This window comes from Molothrus ater, unplaced genomic scaffold, assembly GCF_012460135.2.
Source record: "Molothrus ater isolate BHLD 08-10-18 breed brown headed cowbird unplaced genomic scaffold, BPBGC_Mater_1.1 matUn_MA558, whole genome shotgun sequence".
NCBI classification, from domain to species: domain Eukaryota; kingdom Metazoa; phylum Chordata; class Aves; order Passeriformes; family Icteridae; genus Molothrus; species Molothrus ater.
The window spans coordinates 19,443-29,163 of record NW_023416731.1 but is presented as its reverse complement, the minus strand read 5'-3'; positions in this window follow the sequence as shown (position 1 = coordinate 29,163).

Sequence of the window (9,721 nt, the reverse complement as noted above, 5' to 3'; positions counted from 1 at the left end):
GGATCCTAAGTGCCTCCATTTCTACCCCATTTCAGGACAGGGAGCAGAGCCAGCAGCAGCCTCATCTTTCCAGAGCATCAGAGAATTCTGTTGAGCCACGGGCAAGGAATGATGAAGAGGAACCAATAGAAGATGATGGGTATGTGAGAGAGAAAGTGTCTATCAAAACAGTAATTTCAGATAAGTGGTTGAAAGAGGTTTTTGCCAAGCTTTTGGGTTCTGCCTAGCTCTGTGCAAGTACTTCAGACCTGGAATACAGTGGCCTGCCTGGAAGAGAATTAAAATAAGCCCAGCAAAATCCAGCAGAAGCCTTTCTTCTCTGTTTGTGAAGCTTTAACTTCTTAGAAGCTGTCCATCTAACATTGAATGTAAGAGAATGGCTGGCCACACTGAAATGCTTGCCGTCCATAAAAATTCTTGGAATGATTGTGTTTCTGAGCTGGGATGTTGCTGAATCAGAATAGGGGATGTATAAAGTGCCAATGTTTTCTTTGTTGGTAACCTTTGGTGCCCAGTGAAATTCTTCTCTCCATATTTAAATGGCTGCATGTTCTTCTGGTTCTGCTCTCTGTTAGTGCACGGCCAGCAGGTCCTGCTAGTCCTCCGATGAAGGAGGGTGACAACTCTCAGGTGCAGGACAGGGAGCAGAGCCAGCAGTACCCACTTGGCTCCAGAGAGGCAGAGAGTTCAGCTGAGCTACGGGCGAGTGACAACGACGAGGAACCAAGAGATAACAATGAGTATGTGACTGATGGAGAGTCTCTCCAAAGTGTAATTTCTGATATATGGTAGACACAGGTTTTTCCAGTCTTTTGGGTTCTACTTGGTTCTCTTTGGAGAATTCTTACTTGAAATGTTGTGTCTTATCTGAAAGAGAAATAACAGTAGGAAAACCCCTAAAACCCAGCAAAATCCTGGAGAAACCTTTCTTCTCCATTCAGGAATTCATTATTGAATGTTTCTTACATTATGGATTGCACTGAAATGCTTGCAGTACATAAAAGCTCTTGCACTGACTGTGCTTCTGGGTTGGGATGTTTCTTAATCAGAACAAGGGTTTGTTTCAATTTTTGCAATTGTATGTCTTGGAAGCCCTCTTTGCACTGGGAAATTGACAGCTGCATGTTCTTCTGGTTCTGCTCCCTCTAGTGCATGGACAGCACGTCTCATTAGTCCTCCGATTTGTGAGAATGACAATGCAGAGGTGAGGATCCACAGCCCTTGCTGGGAGGCTCCAACTTGCCCATCCCTCCAAGTCCTTTCTTGATGGTGTCCATAGAGCGAGACGCCCTTTCCAGGATGACACTGGCAGATCAGTGTGTTTCCTATAGTTCTACAGCATTGAGTGACAGACTGCACGTAGTTTGCCTGGTGCCAATAGAGCAGCAAATTGGAATTCTGTGCTCCAAATTCCTATTGTGGTTTCTATTTTTTAGCAGCTGTCTATCTAACACAAAGCGTTTAGACGAATCATTTGGCCTTTTGGGGAAGAAAGAGGGAAAGAAAGGACTCCAGGCCAAATCAACTTAGGGAACTGATACATGAGAGCAGGTTTTTCAGGAATATTCAGGCAGCTCCTAATCTGTCTCCATTTTTACCCCATTGCTGGGAGCAGAGCCAGCAACATCCACTTGGTTCCAGAGAAGCAGAAAATGAAGCTGAAGTACCGGCGAATGACAGTGAAGAGGAACCAGAAGATATTGAAATGTATGTGACAGATAAAGTGTGTCTTCAAAGTCTAATTTCTGATACATGGTAGAAACAGGTTTCTGCCAAGCTTTATGGTTTTTCTTCCCTGTTCATGAACTCCTAATTAAATGTATCTTTCAGTAACACTTTAGTAACACTGAAGAGGCTGAAGTACATAAAACTAATTGAAAGGGGGCGGGAATGTTTCTAAATTAGAATAAGGGGTGTTTTACTTTTTGGCATTTCTCTATCAGTAACCTGTCATGAATGGTGAAATTAATGTTCTAATGTTCTAATGCTGCATGTTCTTTCTGCACCTGTTCTCTATAGCACAAGGCCCTCTAGTAGTCTCCTCTGCGTGATTTGCATGAGATGCTACTCACAGGTAAGGATCCACATGTTTTTGTCCTGTCACATTAGTGGGAGGGGAAAGAACAAAAAGGGGAGCTGCACAACTGAGCTGTTTGAGGTGGGTGCCACGGGCAGCTGGCTGGAAGCACAGCCCCTTCTGGGAAGCTCCAACTTGCACATCCTTCCAAGTGCCTCCTTGGTGGTGTCCTTAGAGGGAGAAGCCCTTTCCAGCAATGGCACTGGCAGATCTGTGTGTTCCTTGTAGTTCTAGCATTGACTGATAGAATTCTTTACTCACAAATTTCTGTTGTGGCTTCCTTCCTTCAGCAGCTGTTCATCTAAGATGAAGTGTTAAGGTTATCATAGCAGAATTTGCCAGTTTTGGGGAGAACAAGGGAAAGGAAGAGCTCCAGGTCAAATCTGAATAGGGAACAGGAACAGGGGACCAGGGAGGAGGCTGTTCAGGGGGTTCCTAAGCTGCCTCTCTTTCTACCCTGTTGCAGCAATGAGAGCAGAATCAGCAGCACCCACTTCTTTGTTTTTCAGGGCAGCAGCTCTTTGTGCTACTGCTTTGAATGTTCCCAACCAAACATAGAGGGTGATACCCTACCCTTGCTCACCTCCCCTGCTGTAACTGCTTTCTGAGCTGAGGCTTGTGTGAAGCACCAGTGGGCTCACCAAATCTAATTGTATCTTCTTTTCTCTCCCTTCCCATGTGTTCCCTTCCCATCAATGGAAGCTTCTTGAAGGTGAGTTGATGTTTTACAATTGGTAATGGACTTTTACCTAAAAGGTAATAGTTATTTTTGTTGTTCTTTTCCAAGAAAGTCGAGCAGCAGGGATTGAAACTGCTTTTTAGCAAAAGGCAAAGCACTGGGCTAAAGCCTCTGGCCAGTGTCTCAGAGAACAGATGCAATGTGCGTGTGATGGCCTCTGTCAGTCACAGTGGGAAATCCCTGCAAGAAAAGTGGTAGCTGAATACTTATGCAGAAGGAACTTTTTAAGTGGTAACACTTTCTGCACTTTTAGCTGATTGGTGGTTGATTAGTGTGACATGGACACTGGAGTTGCAGAGGTCACCATTGCCTGCGGTTTCTGAGAGTTAAAGAGCAAACAGCATTTCTTGACCCTTTGGCTGTTACAGACCAGGCCATTAGAAATGGTTCTCCCTGTAACTTGGTCAATATGTTGTCCACAAAAATTGGACTTGTTGCTGGGGTGCAACAGGTAAATAATGATACACTTGAGGGAGACATTGGTTGTTTGTTTCAGTGTTTCACCAGTCTGGGTGCTCAGTGATATTTCACAGATCTGACACACCCACTATCAAAATAACTTCTCTTATTCATAAATTTAAACAAACAAGAAATTAGCTGTAACTGGTTGCAAGTGACAAGGTTATCTTCTGAGCTAGTATTCTGTCTCCTTTTGGTTAGTGATTGTCTCACTTCTCACTGTAATTAGTCCACTCAGTGCATTGCTCAGTCTCCCTCTTCTTTTGGGCTGGGGGGTTAATCTTGAGTTGCTGCTCCATGAGTCGGGGCTCACCATCTCCCCCTGCAGGAATTACTTTTTACCAGTCAGAGCTGATTTCAGGAGAGTTGGGTTTCTTAGTTTCTTCCTTATCTTGGGAGTTGTGCCAGATGTCCATGTGGCCCCTCAATTCTGCAGTTTTTGTGTCCACTCTCAGTGGGCATCCTTCTCCCCAAGCTTTGTTAAGCCTTCCCTGGCTCTGAGCTCCTTGAAGCATGTCAAGCCCTGAACCTTAACAAGGCAATTCTACCAACAAGGAATTTGCCCATGGGCAGCACTTAGATCTTGTTTGTGAGTTGTTGTCTATTTAATGGAATAAATCTCCCTTCCAGCTGATTTGGCTTGCAGGTGTACAATGATCTGACCTAGAAACACACAGAGCATCCCTCCTTAAGAAATCTTTTACATGTTCTGCATTTTGCATCACATATAACTTATGAAAATTAAATTACAGTTTATCGACAGCAAAAGAGAAGGGCCACCCTGAAGAGACATGGACAGGTGGATGGCTCTGGTAATGGAACAGGAGCTAATGATGCACCTGGTGCTGACTCAGCCCCTGCAGAACAGGGAGCAGCAGAGGAGGGAACTTCACTTTCAGAGTATGTATGCCTCATGCCCCTACCAAACGTGAATTGTTTTACCTTTTTTTTTGTTTTCTGCATCGGACTAACTTATACTGCTGTGCCTGGTTTATTTTTGAAGCCTTCCCATACTCTATGTATTTCCCTCCCTCTCCCATTTTGCATGATGATCAAATGATACCATTTGCATTTTGGGAGAAAAAGGCAGCCCAGGGCAGATGTACAACCTTGCACAGAACCTGAGAGATGAGTGTGGGGGTATGGAGATGGGAATTACTTGCATCAAATCCGAGAGCTGGGTGACTGACTACACCTTTCTTCTAGTGAAACCAGGACACCCTTTCCCTCAGGACAGGGAGACCCCAAATCCTCATTAAATGCAGCACACAGAGACTTAAAGAGAGCTGGGTTCTTCAGAGGAAATGTGTCATGGCTAGTCAGTGCAGTTGCATGATTATGTGAGATGTTATGTATCAATAACTATTGAAGTGTGCTGATCTTAACAGCTGCGTGTTCTTTCTCGTTCTGTTCCCTCAAGTGCACAGCAAGGAGTTGTCATTAGGTGTCCCATTTGCATGGATTCTTACTCAGAGGTAAGGATCCACCTGTGATGGTCCTTTCTGCTTTGTGGGAGGAGAAAGCCAGAAGGGGAGCTGCACAAGTCAGTTGGATGATGTGGGGTGCTGTGGGCAGCTGGCTGGAAGCACAGCCCTTGCTGTGAAGCTCCACAAGTCACTTCTTGGTGAAGTGAAACCAGCAGATCTGATAGTCCCTTGTAATTTTTATTCCAGGTGCTTTAAGTCTCATTTGCCTGGTGCCAATAGAGCAGCACACTCAAATTCTTTCCTCTCAATACCTGTGATTTTCTTTCCTTCAGATTTTACAACGTGGACGACTGATTGTGGCAACCATGTGTGGCCATGTCTTCTGCAGCGAGTGCCTCCCTGTTGCCCTGGAGACTATCGGCGCGTGCCCAACCTGCAGGGTGGAACTTACTCCAGATCTATACCACCCCATTTATATATGAGTACTTCTGCTTCTCAGGACAGACTCAGATAGATTTGGACTATAGGCAGTGTAGAGAGTTGTTTCTTTATGTATATAGTTCTTCCTGTATATAGTTTCATTTTTGCTCAATTCAATTATAAATAAAGTTTTGAATAGTTGAAATATTGTCTGTCTGCTCTTCTGTGTTGGACTGTGCTGATAGGCAGAGATGTTGTGTAACAGGTGGAAGTAAGGCTCTTGGTAGAGCAGTCAGAAGCTTGTTCTTTTCCTCTCCCTGTAGTCATTGATTTGGGGGCAATGTGCTAGAGCCACAAGCTTTGTAGTTCTTGTGGCCAGCGTGTGTTGTACGGGGAAAAAGAAGCAGGGCCTGCTCGGGGTGAGAGGGATCCGATTTCTCAGGGCAGACTCTGGTGCACGCTTTGGTGAAAATGTGCTGATTTCATAGCTCAGAAGATAGAAAGAGTAGCAGGTTGTGCACACATCCAAAGAAAGCAAGGTTCTTTGAGAATAACTGGTACATTAACAAACTGCTGCTTTGAGTGTTGTAAGGTTTCATTAGAATTAGAATCTGGAGGCTTTTGAAGGAATGTGGTTTTGAATGCATATAGTTGGTAGCTGACTTTGAGCTGTTGGCAGTACAAGTGTGTTGTAGCTCCAGTTCCTTCAATTACAGCCAGACAGTCCTAAGTTCCACTGAAGAGAAATGCAATTGTCCAGAGATAAATTCACTGGACATAAGAGAGGAAAGAAAATGATTCTGTTATCCAAAAGTAATAAAGAGACAAAGGCAGATCTCAGCTAGAAATGCAACTGTAAATTCATTGTACCATGAAACAGAAAACTCAGATGAACAAATTGAACTGAGGTCCTCTGTGTGTTTAAAGTTGGTCATCTATGTGGACATGTATCCTTTATTTTGGTTTTTAATTTTTGTCTTTAGTGTGTTATTTATCTGCTTCCTCAGTCATATCTCAAGATGTCTTAATATCACCATATTTAGGCAGAGGTAGTAATAAACAAGGTTCATTGTACCCCCTATTTTTATGTGGCTTGATCTTAATAAAAAAATGAAAACATTTGTATTGTCCTGATAAAGTGATCTTTTGATTTTTGTTTTTAAGAAAAACTACTTGAGTTGTCAAAATTACTCAAAGATATTTCTTCAACAGATACAAATAAAATCATGTACTTACAGGATGGCCATAAAGTTTAGAGCGGTGCTTTCTGTTTCCCATTTTTGCTAGACTTTTAGCTACTTGGTGGATGCAACGACAGTAAGCAGAAATGTCTTTCTAAATTGTCTAAATTGTCTTTCTAAACTAAATTGTCTAAATTGTCTTTCTAAAAGCTGTATTCCTAGGTGACATGCAAGGCCAGGTATTCTCAGTCAAGAGAGCAATTGTTGGTAAAGTAAGTTTGATCTTAAGTAACCTGCAATGAAATGGCACTGCGCTGATTTTACAATAGGTTTAAACAGATGTTAGTATGGCTCAACAGCATAAGCTGAGGCAATTTTCTTTGAATATTTTGGTATATGGTTAATAATTAACCCTTTTCTTGTCTAAACAAATATATATAATTTTTAGAAAGTATTGATCTTGGAATGCACTGAATAGCAAAAGGTAACTGAAGAGTTGAAGCACTGGTTTCAGTCTTGGTGTGCAGTTGTCAGCTGAAGGAAAAGCACATTTTCAGCTCATTTCATCATTGATCTGTAGGCATAGGAGAAGTGGGGTTTTTGAGCTTTGAAAAGCCAGACCAGAAAGAAAGCATATTTACATGGTTCATTTCTCATAATCAGTGCTTTGGGAGTCATACAAGGTGCTTAATTATTCATATATTAAATGTATGTTTGGAATTGCTTTAGCATCTTAGCATTTTTATGTAAAGTGTTAAATCTCCTTTGGGATTTTTCAAAAAATGGAAAAGTCATCCCTCCCATACTTCAACACTCACCATGCTGTCAATTACCCAAAAGGATGGATTGTAATAACAGAGAAACTTTTGTAAGAAATGAGCCGCCTGACGTAGAGCATGAGCGGAACAAATCCTTGTGCTCTCCACAGCACTGGGTCAATTCCCACCGTTCTCCCCACAGCACAGAGCACCCAGCAGGACCAGGGCCTGAGATGGGTTCCCTGCTGCTCTCAGGAGCCCCAGCCCACCCTTCTGAATGCAGGTGCCGTGGCAGAGTGGCTGGAAGGAAAACTGAGCAGTAATTCTGCTGCTTCTGCTGTGTCACCTTCCACAGCAGAGCAGGGCCTCAGGAGGAAGGTGCTGTCCCCGGGAGCAGAGCAAAACTCCTCAGCCCTGTTGGGAAATTCTGATAGAGGAGTAGTTGAAGACCTGAAAATGTCAAGACTTCAGAGACTTGAAATAAGGATCAGACTGCTTAGATCTTTTCATCAGTTTGGAAAAAAACCCAACAAAACTGGATTTTGTTTTAATTGCTATTTACTAGGGTTAAAGTTAAAACACTCTGGTAGGAGTTAAAACAGCAACAGACTAATAAACCTGGAGGAGGAGGGTTAAGGAAGGGTTTAAATTTCCTTCTGATTGGGGGAGGTGTGGTTTGGTGAGGTTTCTTTAGCCACAGAAGACTCCAGTGATGCCTGGGTTGCTCAGGCTGAGGGTGGCGGGAGGTGCAGCTCTGTCCCTGCTCTACCCCCGAGGCCTCACGTGTGGAGCTGTGCCCGGCCGTGCCCAGCAGTGCCCAGCAGGATGTGCCTGTGGAGCTGTGCCCAGCAGTGCCCAGCAGGATGTGCCTGTGGAGCTGTGCCCAGCAGTGCCCAGCAGGATGTGCCTGTGGAGCTGTGCCCAGCAGTGCCCAGCAGGATGTGCCTGTGGAGCTGGGCCCAGCAGCAGCAGCAGCAGCAGCAGGATGGGCCTGTGGAGCAGGGCCGGAGGAGGCCGTGGGGATGTGTGCAGGCCTGGAGCAGCCGTGCTCTGCAGCCAGGCTGGGAGAGCTGGGGCTGTCCAGCCTGGGGAGGAGCAGGGGCCGGGGAGGCCTCACTGTGGCCTTGCAGTGCCCAAAGGGGGCAGAGAGCAATGGGGAAGGGAAGGGTTTTAGATCAGAAGGGGGAGACTGGGATCAGATGTTCAGAGGAGCTGTGAAGGCAGTGAGACATTGGACCAGGCTGCCCAGAGAAGCTGTGGATGGCCTGGAACGTTCCAGGCCAGGCTGGGCAGGGCCCTGAGCACCCTGATCTGGTGGGTGGCAGCAGCAGCAGGGGATGGTTGAGGTGCCTCCATTGCCCTCTGGAACTCCATGGGTGGGCAGAGCAGACACCCGTTAGCTGGGCATGGAATGTTGCCCCTGGTTGCCAGGGGCACTCCTGCTCCCAAGGTTCTGTTGGCATGGACTCTGTTGACGGGTTGAACCCGAGCCAGTTGACGGGTTCTCTGCTGCACAGCAGACGTGGAGCATCCGTCTTCTCCATCCCGGCTGGGAATAGAGAGCGATTTGCTGACATTTGCGAGCCAAACTCTGCACTGACTGTACAGGTGAGGGCAGACGATTCTTGGAAAGGCTTCTGATGCTCGGGGGCTGGGCTGGGCTGCAGGATGGGTGGATGGGCTGCAGGTGGGCTCAAGTACCAGAGTCACGGATTCCCCTCTGGATTTGGACAGGAATTGGGGACTCCGGAATGGGAGTCTTGGGGCATGGGGGTGTTCAAGAAAACTGGCATTCCAAATAGATAATCTCCCCTCTACTTTTCTGATAGGTTTGGAAGAGTAGTTTTCTGTCACACCGAAAAATCTGCAGTGGGCTGCCTGAAGGAACCAAAGGGATTGATCACATCCCTGACGTTCCTTTTTAGGTGTTTGCCCCACTTATTTTGCTGGTGGTTTTTGATCAGAAACCACCATGAGCTCAGTAAGTACTTTGCTACTCAATGGAAACCTGATTCTTAAAACATTTTCCGGGGTACTTCTAGAAAGCATTTCAAGAGTTTGTAGCAAATGCAGAGGAACCTTTGAAAACTTCATGTAACTTGATATTCTGGAATAGTGAAGGTTTTGAATCTCTGTGGGTGTTAGCAGTAGTGCAGAAATGCTTACGGTGGGGGACGGGAAGGTGCTGGAATTGGGAACTGGTCTTTTCATTCCCAAGCCATTGGGACAGGCTCGCTCTTGGGGAGGAGGTTTGTGGGAGATCAGGGGTGATGTCTTTTCCCTGATGTGATGTGCTCCGGTGGGAATGGCCCATAGCACCATTTGGTGTGTATTCCAGCCTTTTCAGGAGAGTTTTCTGTATCCTTGTGTGCTGTCATTGGTGTTGCAAAAACCGAGGTCTGTGTTGAGATTGGTGCCACAGAAAATGCTCAGGCTTTGTTCCCTGTCAGCGTCAGCGAAAGCGCCCTGGAGGAGCAGTTCGTTCCAGACCAGCTCGGAAACGGAGCAGGCTGCTGCCCTCCAGCGCAGGTGGAACTTCGCAGACGGAGCCAAGAGACCTTGAGGAAAGTGGTGCACCTGCCTTTGAGCCTGGTGAGAACAGAAACTGCTTCTGGAGGGTTGAAGACCATCTGGCCATGTGCTTTTGCCAGGTTCTAGGC